Source organism: Notothenia rossii (genome assembly GCF_949606895.1).
Source record: "Notothenia rossii genome assembly, chromosome: 1".
NCBI lineage: Eukaryota > Metazoa > Chordata > Actinopteri > Perciformes > Nototheniidae > Notothenia > Notothenia rossii.
Window position 1 is genome coordinate 37,759,760 of NC_136912.1, and position 13,144 is coordinate 37,772,903.

Here is a 13,144-nt window from a genome sequence, read left to right on the forward strand (position 1 = left end):
AGGCTGGAGATCTACGACAGAGAAATCAGACAGGAAACTGATAGACAGTCTACACAGCAGAACATGAGACATATCCCTTTCAGCCCTTCTGTAAATCATCAAAACCCTCACATTACGGCACCAACACCCATTACTGATGTGTCCTGTTTGGCCCAAGCAATACAAGACAGCATAGCCATAAACAGACTCCCAATGCCAATGCCCACAGTCTTTAGTGGAGACCCACACCTCTTCATTGAATGGAGAATGTCATTCATGTCACTTGTGGACCGAAAGGGCATTTCTTCAGCTGATAAACTTTGCCATTTAAAGAAACATGTCAGTGGCCCTGCTCACAAATGCCTTGAAGGAACATTCTAACGAAATGATGAACAGGCATACATAAATGCATGGAATAAGCTCAATCAACGCTTTGGGCAGCCATTTGTGATCCAAAGAGCTCTCAGGGAGAAGCTGTCAAAATGGCAGAAAATAGAACCCAAAGACGCTGAAGGGTTAAGAACATTCTCTGACTTCCTAGATGCCTGCCTGCAAAGCATGCCCCATGTGAAGGGTCTAGATCAGCTATACTCAACCCGCGGCTCGCGAGCCGCATGCGGCTCTTTTAAGACTAACTGCGGCTCTTTTAAGTCCCACTTAAAAAATAAAAAATAAAAAATAAAAATCTTTGAAAAACAAAGTGAGAAGAATTCATCAACATTTCATTATCACTCACAAGTCACACATCAGTCGTCGCCCCTCCCCCTCTGAATAGCCAATCAAATATTATGTCAGGTTTCGCGCTCTGATTGTTTCGCGCGAGATAATTGCTACGTCACACTGGGAAAACTATACAGCACTATGCAAAAATGGCTACGACTAAACGGAAATATGAAGAGGAATATCGAACATTTAAAGAGGACTGGGAACTGGAGTTTTTCTTCGTCTCCACCGGTTCGGGAAAATGCACCTGCCTGCTTTGTGACAACATCATTTCACAATTTAAAAGGTCCAATTTGCAGCGCCATCACGACACAAAACACCCGAAGTTTAGTACCGACTTTCCGAAAGGTGGAGAGCTGAGGGCGGAAAAGCTGGCTAGACTCAAACAGAACCGAACTGCTCAAAAAAACTTTTTCCACACTAATACGAGTGAAAGAGCGACAGAGGCATCCTACAAAATCACACATGAACTGATGAAAAAGATGAAGCCATATACTGATGGAGAAATGGTGAAGGACTGCATACTGCTGGCTTGTTCAACGTTGTTTCCTGAGAAAAAAGACCTGGAACGAGAGGCCAAAAAAATGCAACTGTCGGATTCTACTGTAGCTAGGAGGGCATCAGACATTTCAGAGAACATTGCACATACTCTTAAGGACAAACTGTCATCCGCTGAGTTTGTCAGCCTTGCAATGGACGAAAGCTTGGATGTCAATGACACGCCACAATTACTAATCTTTATCCGGGCGGTCAACAGTAAGCTTGACATTACAGAGGAACTGCTTGACATGGTTTCACTGAAAAATGGAACAACGGGCATTGAAATAAAAAATGCTGTGCTGGAAACATTACAGAAGTTTAACATTGGCCCAGAAAAAATCACAGCATTCACGACAGATGGCGCACCGGCGATGCTTGGTAAGAGGAACGGAGCCGTGGCCTTGCTGAAAGAGACGCTTAAAAACGGCGGGGTTGCTGCTGAGGGTATTTTCTCATACCATTGTATTGTGCATCAACAAGCCTTGTTTGCTAAGTTCAAATGTCTGAATGAAGTGATGGCAAATGTAATCGAAGTGGTTAATTATATCAGGGCCCGTGCAAGAAACCACTTAAATTTTAAACTGCTGTGTGAGGAGTTTGACACTCACTATGGAGATTTGGTGTTACACACCGAGATCAGATGGCTGTCTAAAGGACGTATGCTTGCACATTTAATGGACTTGATTGAACCCCTGAAAGCCTTCATTGTCGGCAAAGGGGAGACTTCCCGATTTTCCTTTTTGGATGATAAAGAGTGGGTGCTGTCTGTTGCGTTCCTGTGTGACATTACGCAGCACTTGAACGAACTTAATCTCAAGATGCAGGGAAGAAACAAGACCGTGTATGAGCTCTACACGGCTGTCAAAGTATTTTCTGACAAACTGGATGTACTCGACCAAAGTGTCCGTGGTTCTGATTACCGTTTCTTCCCCACCGTGCAGAAAGTGATGGCGAGGCATGCAGACGCTCTCCTGACCTGTCAATCTCAATTCTGTGAGGTGCTAACTGAGCTCAAGCAAAACTACACATCCAGATTCCACGACTTCAAGGACCATAGCAATATTTTTCTACTTGTGAAAAACCCATTCCTGATTGAAGTCAATTAAATGAAGCAAATAAGCGACCAGCTCGGACTTGTGCAGCTTCAAATGGAGTTCGTGGAGTTAAAGAGCTCAGATGAACTTCAGCGTCAATTTCGGATTACAGATGTCGTGGACTTTTGGAAACTGGTGGGGCATCTACCAAATATCTCCAGACTGGCAAGACGCATCATCTCAATGTTTCCGTCCACATACCGGTGTGAAGCAGCATTCTCTGCGCTCACAAAAATAAAATGTCGCAACCGAAACAGATTGAGTCTGCAGCACACAACAGAGGCCCTCCGGATCGCCGTTTCCAGCGCAGAGCCCGACTTCAAATCACTTGTGCGGCAGAAGGAGTGTCAGAAATCACATTGAGTGTGAAGTAAGGTCAACATTACTCTTCTGACAACCCCTGCTGTGTATAATCTGCTGTTATATGGACTGTGATTATCAGTAAACATGCTGTCTGTTATCTGTTGTTTTGTGTGTTTTGTGGTTGCAGTGAAAATAAGAAATCACAGTTATTGCACTGTACATTATGCTTTTCATTCTTAAGTAACATATTACTATTATCCATATTCTCAAATGCATAAAGGTTTCAGGGAGGAAAGGAGCGTTTTTGGATTGTGGCTCTTGCAAAAATATTTTTTCGTCATTGTGGCTCCTGATTAGGACAAGGTTGAGTACCACTGGTCTAGATATTCTAAATGACTGCGAAGAAAACCAAAAGCTAATCCACAAAATTCCTGATTGGCTAGCAGGACGTTGGAATCGCCAGGTTACAATCGCTCTCATGGAAGGTAAAGAGTTTCCCACCTTTGAGGATTTCACTCACTTTGTGTCATTAGAGTCAGAGATAGCATGCAACCCAGTCACTTCTCTCCATGCTCTCTACTCATCCAACTCATATGACAAAAGAGGCATTAAGGAAACAAGGGGAAATAAAGCAAATATCTTCAGCACGCAAACTGCCATAAACAGTGAAAACCCAAGGCCCCCCTGCATGTGGTGCAAAGATGATAAGCATCAACTGCCCAAGTGTGTATGTTGAAGCAGATGAAAGCTCCCGTTCAAGATGGGCGATAAAAGGCTGCCAGACCTTATAAAACTTCTTAGTGTTGCCCTGCAATGTAAATCTAAGGTGCTCCAATTTAAGATGTGTCATTACCTCCTCTATCCATCGTTTATGAGATGGTGGTGTTGTCTTTATCCAGTTAAATAAAATCAACCTCCTGGCCAACAATAACGAGAATGCCATTGCTTTCTTCTGAGCAGTTGTTAGTCCTGCTTCCTCTGGTGCCACACCAAAGATGGCTGTCAGAGGGCCAGGCTCTATATTTTTATTATAAATAGATGAGAAGGCTGTAAAGGTTTTGGTCCAAAAATCTTTCAGCCTGGGACAAGACCAGAACATGTGGCATAAATTAGCTGGCACCTGTTTACATCTAGGGCAAGTCGGATCAGTCCCCTGGTAGATTCTTGCCAGTTTGTCCCTTGAGAAATGAAGTCTGTGTAACACTTTAAACTGTATTAATCCATGTCTAACACATATGGAAGAAGAATGTATTAGATCCACTGCCCTACCCCAGTCCACCTCTGATATGTCCAACTCCAATTCCTCCTCCCATTTCCTTTTTATGAGATCAAGGGATGGGGAAGCCACCCTCTGGATATTGACATAAATCCTGGAAACCACCCCTTTAAAGGTCGGGTTCGTATCCAATAGCTCATCAATCCATCCACTCTGTGGGAGAACGAGGGATGAAGAGAATGTTTTTTTAACAAATTCTCGAACCTGAAAAAATCTGAGGTAATTATTCTTTGAGGAAATGCCATACTCCTTCTCCAGTTGAGCAGCCGACATAAATATCCCATCTTTAAAAAGATTTCTAACACATTCCACCCCAGCTCTATGCCATTCTCTAAACGCTGCTCCCCCAAGGGCCGGGGTAAACAAATGATTGCCATAAACGGGAGCAGATAGGAGGGCGTTTCTGTTTTTAAAATGTGTTCTGAACTGGATCCATATCTTAATAGAATCATGTACAACAGGGTTATTAGTGTAAAGGTGTTTGCTTAAAGGCAGAGGAGCACAGACCAGGGAGCGCAGGGACACTGGGCTAGATGCATATCTTTCCATATGTACCCACACTGGGGTTTCATCATCGTCTAGCTGCGAGACCCAAAACAACAACTTATGTATATTGGCGGCCCAATAATAGTGCATATAATTTGGTAGAGCCAGGCCTCCCTCTTCCCTCTGTCTCTCAAGGAACTCTCTTCTTATCCGGGGAACCATTTTATTCCAGATGAAGGTGGATACATTTATTCAGTTCCTTAAAAAATGATTTAGGAATGAAAGCCGGAATCGTCTGAAACAAATAAAGGAACCGTGGCATTATATTCATTTTAACAGAATTTATCTTCCCTGCTAATGATAGGGGGAGAGTTGACCATCGTTCCATGTCTAATTTTGCCTTATCCAGTGTTATCTTAAAGTTATGATTAAATAGATCTTTGTATTTACTTGTTACATTAATACCTAAGTAGGTAAACTTATCTTTATGTGTTGTGAAAGGATAGGCCTGAAATGACAGTCTCCTCGCCTGCTTATTAATTGGGAAAAGGACACTTTTCTCTAGATTAATTTTGTACCCTGAGACCTTCCCGAAGCCGTCAATAATATCCAGAGCCACTGGGACGCTTATGATAGGGTTTGACAGGAAAAGGAGGAGGTCATCAGCGTATAGCGAAAGCTTATGGCTTTGCATCCCCCTGCGTATTCCCCCAAGTCCAACAGCACTCCTCAGCATTATTGCAAGGGGCTCAATTGCCATATCGAAGAGCAGGGGTGACAAAGGGCACCCCTGCCTTGTTCCCCGAAACAGGGGAAAGAATTCAGATATCACATTGTTCGTTCTTACCATAGCCTGGGGGCTTGCATATATTATCTGTATCCATGAAAGGAATTTAGGACCAAATCCAAACTTCTCGAGAGCCGTGAACAGGTAAAAATACTCTATTCTATCAAAGGCTTTGTGAGCATCTAGGGATAATACAATCTCAGGCTCAATGTTGTCATCCCCAGTGTATATCACGTTGAAAAGGCGACGGAGATTACTGGAGAGTTGTCTACCAGCCACGAACCCTATCTGATCAGGATGTATTATCCCACTTGCCACAGGCTCAATCCTAGCTGCCAGTACTTTGGTCAATATCTTATAGTCACAACCAAGTAAACTCACTGGGCGGTACGATTCGCATTTAAGCGGATCTTTATTCTTCTTAAGGAGCACGGAGATCATAGCCTGTGACATTGTTTGAGGTAAAGTATTCTTTTCAAGGGCCTCTTCATATACTTTACAGAGTAGGGGTACAAGTTTAGGCGCAAATGTCTTATAAAATTCACTTGGGAACCCATCTGGGCCCGGCGCTTTACCCGTCTTCATATTCCGAATTGCCTTCTCTATCTCCCTCGTAGTCAGAGGTCCCTCTAATCTATCCCTTTCTGCCCTCTTTATGGATGGCATTTCTAGATTCTCAAAGAAGTTCTTCACTCGCTCGTTGTCATTTATTTCTGAGGTATACAGATCCTTATAAAAAAGACTTAAATTGGTTGTTAATACCTTTCTGATCAATAATTTTGTTACCTTGATTATCACCTATCTCCACTATCATGCCAGCAGCCGCTGATTGCTTCAGCTGGTGGCTCAGGAGCTTACCCGCACGCTCACCATGCTCATAGAGATCCTGTCTGGACCTAAGATATAGATCCACCTCGCGTTGATTCGTTAAGACATCATATTCAGTTTGTAGCAAGATCCGCTTTCTATGTAGCTCCTCAGAGGGAGCTGTAGAGTTTACCAGGTCGACTTCTTTTATTGCCCTAGTTAATTCTGTAATACGTTTCATCTTTCTCTTCCTGTTACCAGCATTAAATGAAATTATTTGCCCTCGTATATACGCTTTTAAGGATTCCCACAAAATGCCACTACTTATGTCAGGGGTATCATTAAGCTCTAAGAAAAAGTCTATTTGCGAATTTATGAATTTTGTAAAATCGTCATCTGCCAATAGCCTGTTATTAAGACGCCACATTCTCTGAGGTGGCGTGTTTTCAGGAAAGTGAAGTCTCAATATGACTGGGCTGTGGTCGGATATTACAATACCAGAGTATTCTATATGCATTACCATAAAGGTCAGTTTATTATCTAATAAGAAGTAATCAATTCTAGTATATGTCCGATGTGGTGGAGAGTAAAAAGAGTACTGCCTGGAGGTTGGATTTACGAATCTCCATGGATCAAACATACCATATACCTCGCAAAAAGAATTAATGCATTGTGCTGAATTACTTAATACCTTGGATGTTGGGCTAGAGCGGTCCAGAGTTGAATCGAGGACACAGTTTAAGTCACCTCCTAGAATCAGATTATGGGTATCCAAATTAGGTAATAATGAAAATAGGTCCTTAAAAAATTGAACATTATCCCAATTGGGAGCATATAAATTTGCCAACACCACCGGGATGTTGAACAGTTTTCCAACCACAATAATATACCGGCCATGCTTATCTCTTATAGTGGTTGTTTCTATAAATTGTACATTCCTGTGTATAAGGATGGCCACTCCCCGGCTCTTACCATTGAAGTTTGAATGATAGACCTGAGTAAATCCCCCCCTACAGAGCTTAAGGTGGTCCTTATTCAACAAATGTGTCTCCTGTAAATAAACTATCCCTACGCCCTGGTCTCTCAAATGTGAAAATACGGTGGAGAGCTGAGGGCGGAAAAGCTGGCTAGACTCAAACAGAACCGAACTGCTCAAAAAAACTTTTTCCACACTAATACGAGTGAAAGAGCGACAGAGGCATCCTACAAAATCACACATGAACTGATGAAAAAGATGAAGCGAAATACTGATGGAGAAATGATGAAGGACTGCATACTGCTGGCTTGTTCAACGTTGTTTCCTGAGAAAAAAGACCTGGAACGAGAGGCCAAAAAAATGCAACTGTCGGATTCTACTGTAGCTAGGAGGGCATCAGACATTTCAGAGAACATTGCACATACTCTTAAGGACAAACTGTCATCCGCTGAGTTTGTCAGCCTTGCAATGGACGAAAGCTTGGATGTCAATGACACGCCACAATTACTAATCTTTATCCGGGCGGTCAACAGTAAGCTTGACATTACAGAGGAACTGCTTGACATGGTTTCACTGAAAAATGGAACAACGGGCATTGAAATAAAAAACGCTGTGCTGGAAACATTACAGAAGTTTAACATTGGCCCAGAAAAAATCACAGCATTCACGACAGATGGCGCACCGGCGATGCTTGGTAAGAGGAACGGAGCCGTGGCCTTGCTGAAAGAGACGCTTAAAAACGGCGGGGTTGCTGCTGAGGGTATTTTCTCATACCATTGTATTGTGCATCAACAAGCCTTGTTTGCTAAGTTCAAATGTCTGAATGAAGTGATGGCAAATGTAATCGAAGTGGTTAATTATATCAGGGCCCGTGCAAGAAACCACTTAAATTTTAAACTGCTGTGTGAGGAGTTTGACACTCACTATGGAGATTTGGTGTTACACACCGAGATCAGATGGCTGTCTAAAGGACGTATGCTTGCACATTTAATGGACTTGATTGAACCCCTGAAAGCCTTCATTGTCGGCAAAGGGGAGACTTCCCGATTTTCCTTTTTGGATGATAAAGAGTGGGTGCTGTCTGTTGCGTTCCTGTGTGACATTACGCAGCACTTGAACGAACTTAATCTCAAGATGCAGGGAAGAAACAAGACCGTGTATGAGCTCTACACGGCTGTCAAAGTATTTTCTGACAAACTGGATGTACTCGACCAAAGTGTCCGTGGTTCTAATTACCGTTTCTTCCCCACCGTGCAGAAAGTGATGGCGAGGCATGCAGACGCTCTCCTGACCTGTCAATCTCAATTCTGTGAGGTGCTAACTGAGCTCAAGCAAAACTACACATCCAGATTCCACGACAACAAGGACCATAGCAATATTTTTCTACTTGTGAAAAACCCATTCCTGATTGAAGTCAATTAAATGAAGCAAATAAGCGACCAGCTCGGACTTGTGCAGCTTCAAATGGAGTTCGTGGAGTTAAAGAGCTCAGATGAACTTCAGCGTCAATTTCGGATTACAGATGTCGTGGACTTTTGGAAACTGGTGGGGCATCTACCAAATATCTCCAGACTGGCAAGACGCATCATCTCAATGTTTCCGTCCACATACCGGTGTGAAGCAGCATTCTCTGCGCTCACAAAAATAAAATGTCGCAACCGAAACAGATTGAGTCTGCAGCACACAACAGAGGCCCTCCGGATCGCCGTTTCCAGCGCAGAGCCCGACTTCAAATCACTTGTGCGGCAGAAGGAGTGTCAGAAATCACATTGAGTGTGAAGTAAGGTCAACATTACTCTTCTGACAACCCCTGCTGTGTATAATCTGCTGTTATATGGACTGTGATTATCAGTAAACATGCTGTCTGTTATCTGTTGTTTTGTGTGTTTTGTGGTTGCAGTGAAAATAAGAAATCACAGTTATTGCACTGTACATTATGCTTTTCATTCTTAAGTAACATATTACTATTATCCATATTCTCAAATGCATAAAGGTTTCAGGGAGGAAAGGAGCGTTTTTGGATTGTGGCTCTTGCAAAAATATTATTTCGTCATTGTGGCTCCTGATTAGGACAAGGTTGAGTACCACTGGTCTAGATATTCTAAATGACTGCGAAGAAAACCAAAAGCTAATCCACAAAATTCCTGATTGGCTAGCAGCATGTTGGAATCGCCAGGTTACAATCGCTCTCATGGAAGGTAAAGAGTTTCCCACCTTTGAGGATTTCACTCACTTTGTGTCATTAGAGTCAGAGATAGCATGCAACCCAGTCACTTCTCTACATGCTCTCTACTCATCCAACTCATATGACAAAAGAGGCATTAAGGAAACAAGGGGAAATAAAGCAAATATCTTCAGCACGCAAACTGTCATAAACAGTGAAAACCCAAGGCCCCCCTGCATGTGGTGCAAAGATGATAAGCATCAACTGCCCAAGTGTACAACCTTCATGGAAAGGTCCCTGGAGGATCGACGAACATATGTAAAAGATAATAAGCTGTGTTACGGCTGCATGAAGCCAGGTCACAGTGCAAAGGAATGTCGTCACCGTCACACTTGTGATGTATGTCAGAGAAGGCACCCTACCTGTCTCCACGATGAGAACTTCAGAAGACGTGAAAATCAAGAAAGATCTGTTTTCACTGTGAACACAGCTCTTAATAGTGAACATGAAACCAAAGCAGTTACGGTATTCAACGTCACTGGAGGCGGTCAGACAGGCAGCACTTCCATGATCGTTCCTGTGTGGGTGTCCTCAGCTAAAAACCCATCCAAAGAACAGCTTGTCTATGCATTATTAGATACTCAAAGTGACAGTACCTTCATAGACCAAGAGGTAAGCAAGGAACTACAAGCCGACACCTATCCTGTGAAACTGAAACTTACCACCATGCTTGGAAAGAACATGATCACGACGAGTGAAAGAGTGTCTGGACTCCGTGTGCGAGGCTTTAATTCCTGCTTGCACATCGACCTTCCTCATTCTTACACAAGAGACTGTATTCCTGCAAATCGTGATCATATTCCCACTCATGACACAGCAAAGCTATGGTCTCACTTAACAGCAATCACAGATAACATGCCACCTCTCCTCAGCTGTGATGTCGGACTCCTAATCGGGTACAACTGTCCCAGAGCACTGACACCCAGACAGGTGTTAACAGGAAAAGACAACGAGCCCTTTGCCATCCTGACAGATTTGGGGTGGAGCATTGTAGGCTGCTCAACACCGTCTCACGAGGAATCTGAATCCAGCCTGTGTCACAGAGTTACGGTAAAGGAACTCCCTCCAGTTACGCCGATGGATGTGATAGGCGCCCTGGAGTCAGACTTTAAGGACACAAAAGGAGATGACAATGTCTCACAAGAGGATCTTGTTTTCCTTGGAAAACTGAAAGACGGCATAAGGAACAATTACAAGGGACATTATGAGATGCCTCTGCCCTTCAAGCAACGGCCACAATTACCTGATAACAAAAAACTTGCTGAAATCAGTCTCTGTCATCGACAAAAGTTCTGCAGAGATGAGAAATACAAAAAAGACTACACAACATTCATGAAAGAAATCATTGAGAGAGATGATGTCGAAGAAGTAAACGAAAACGGAACTCATGGTGAAAAATGGTACATTCCCTATCATGGCATCTACCACCCTAAAAAGGCACAGGCGCTGCAAAGAAAGACCACAGAAACGATGAGTCTTGTCGTCCGTCTGTCAAAGTTTTCGTCATGGTCCCGAGCCATCAAAGCTGTGGCCCGCCTTCTGCGACAAGCTAAAAACATCAAGTCAGGTGGTCATGTTGCAGTGAGCGAACTGGAAATTGCTGAACGTGTCATAATCCAAGATCTGCAAAGTCAAACATATGAGAAAGAAATATGACTGCGAAAGAAAGGAAGTCAACTACAGTGTTGCAACAAATTAAACAACCTTGATGTTTTTCTGGACACAGATGGTATCCTCAAGGTGGGAGGAAGACTCCGCCATTCATCCCTCGCTTACTCATTCAAGCACCCAAAGGTCATCCCTAAAGAGCACCACGTGAGGAAGCTGATAATAGCTCACAACCATGAGAAAACAAAGCACCAGATAAAGACTGTCAGGAGTGTTTCGAACACTACTCTGTCACTTTCCCATGATAGACTCAATGACGCTTCACTACGGACTCTACTCTATGAAGCCATGGCCATAGTCAACAGTCGTCCCTTCATTGTGGATAACTTAAACCGACAGCTTAGAACCACTCACCCCAAATCACTTGATCAACATGATCAAGTGCACAGCACTGCCCCCACCTGGTGAGTTCCCAAGAGAGGACTTGTACGGAGCAAAAAGATGGCGTAGTGTACAGTATCTGGAAGAGCAGTACTCGAGTCGCTGGAAACAGAAATATCTTCACAACATTACCACAAGACAGCGCTGGCACACGCCAAAGAGAAATCTACTAGTCGTTGATATAGTGATGGACATGGATGAACTGTCACCAAGAAGTGAATGGAGACTAGCAAGAGTCTTGGAGACTGTCAGCGGTAAGGCTGGACTTGTGAGGAGAGTGAAAATCTCAGTTGGAGATAAGAGACTGAACAAGAAGGGTGAGCGCCTTGGTAAACCTTCCATATTGGAGCGCCCAGTGCAGAAGCTGTTTCTTTTGTTAGAAGCTTCTTAAGCTGATGACGGCAAAGAGACATTGACATTCTTAAATGTGAAAATTCTTCATAGTTCATGTTTTGAAAATGAAACATTCATAATTTTGGTGGGAGTGTAGATAACCCAATTTGTGTTATTTGAGACTGAAGGGGATGTTGCGTTGTTTTTGTTGCTTTCGTTGCAGTTTTATATATATTTTATAATGTAATTTAAGTGAACTTCCTGTTCCATTTGTATGCTTTTATTTTGAAGGCGAGTTAACAAGGCTGACAGGAAGTGGTTGTAGCTTTTGAAAACAACGTGATGGAGAAAGTAATATCTTCTATGTAATGGCGGAGAAAGAGAAGAACGGAGTGTATATTTAAATGTTAGCACCCCCCGAAGAGGCTCAAGCTCTTACGTTGGGTCTGGAGTTCGAATAAATTCTGGTTCATCAGTAAAGCCTACGACCATTATTCGGAGGGAAATGCTACACCAGGATCCCTTGGCTAACTAACAGGGAGTCCCAATTGACTTGCATAGAGCTCCCTGAACACTGATAATAGAAAAGTTAGTATCGCGGAGAAATGCTCTCCGCAGACCCATTGTCACAGCGTTATAAACCTTTTTCTTACTCAATATCAAGCCACACTTATTGTTTTTACTTCGGCTAAGAGTGTTTGTGTGTGCTTAGGATGAGTTTTGCTGTGTCTCGCAGTATTGCCGATCCGGAAACCTGTCCCCTCCTCGCAGCAGCGGCTCGCAACGTCCCGACCAATCAGAGCACACTGGGCTCACAGGGAAGGGGGGGGCAGGAGCTCCAACAAGCCGTTAAGGACAGAGAGTGAATACCTGGTGAATACACATACTTTACAGAGATGCTGTATGAGAAACCAATGTGATTTTGGAAAATTGCACAATTTAAATCTATTCTACTAGACCTCAACAATGGAAATATGATCAGTAGAAATGGCCATGACATGGGATCTTTAAATCAGGAACATTCAAATGTGATCGATAGTTTTAAGGATTTTCCATTTTCCAAATGAAGTTGGTTGATAGTGGAGTTACTATTAAACTGTGATTAATAAGTTATGCACGTCCGAAAGAGTTGTAGAACAGCAAGTTTAAACCTTCGTCTTTAAATGGGCTACAGTATTTGACGAAAATATTTGATAAGTTATCCAAGACTCATTTATAACTTTTGTATCTACATAAAATACAGCTATACGATCAATACAATCAGGTCGACCTTCAAGGATAAGCAGCTCGACTTTATTTGTGATCTTGGCTTACTGATTAGCAACCGACTTATTTAATTTCCCAGCAACTAACATCAGCAGGTGTTACTGCTTTAGGTCAAGGACAAATGTCACCTAGAAACAACAAAATCAAAAACATCAAACCTCTAGTTCTCAATCATAAGCACTCACCTTTTAATTAATCTCAAATTACACGGTTGGTTTTTTCCGAAGTTCTCTGAAAAATACAGCATTCTTACTGGTATTTTCGATTCCAACTGTTTAGGGAAATGACTTGAATAAACAGT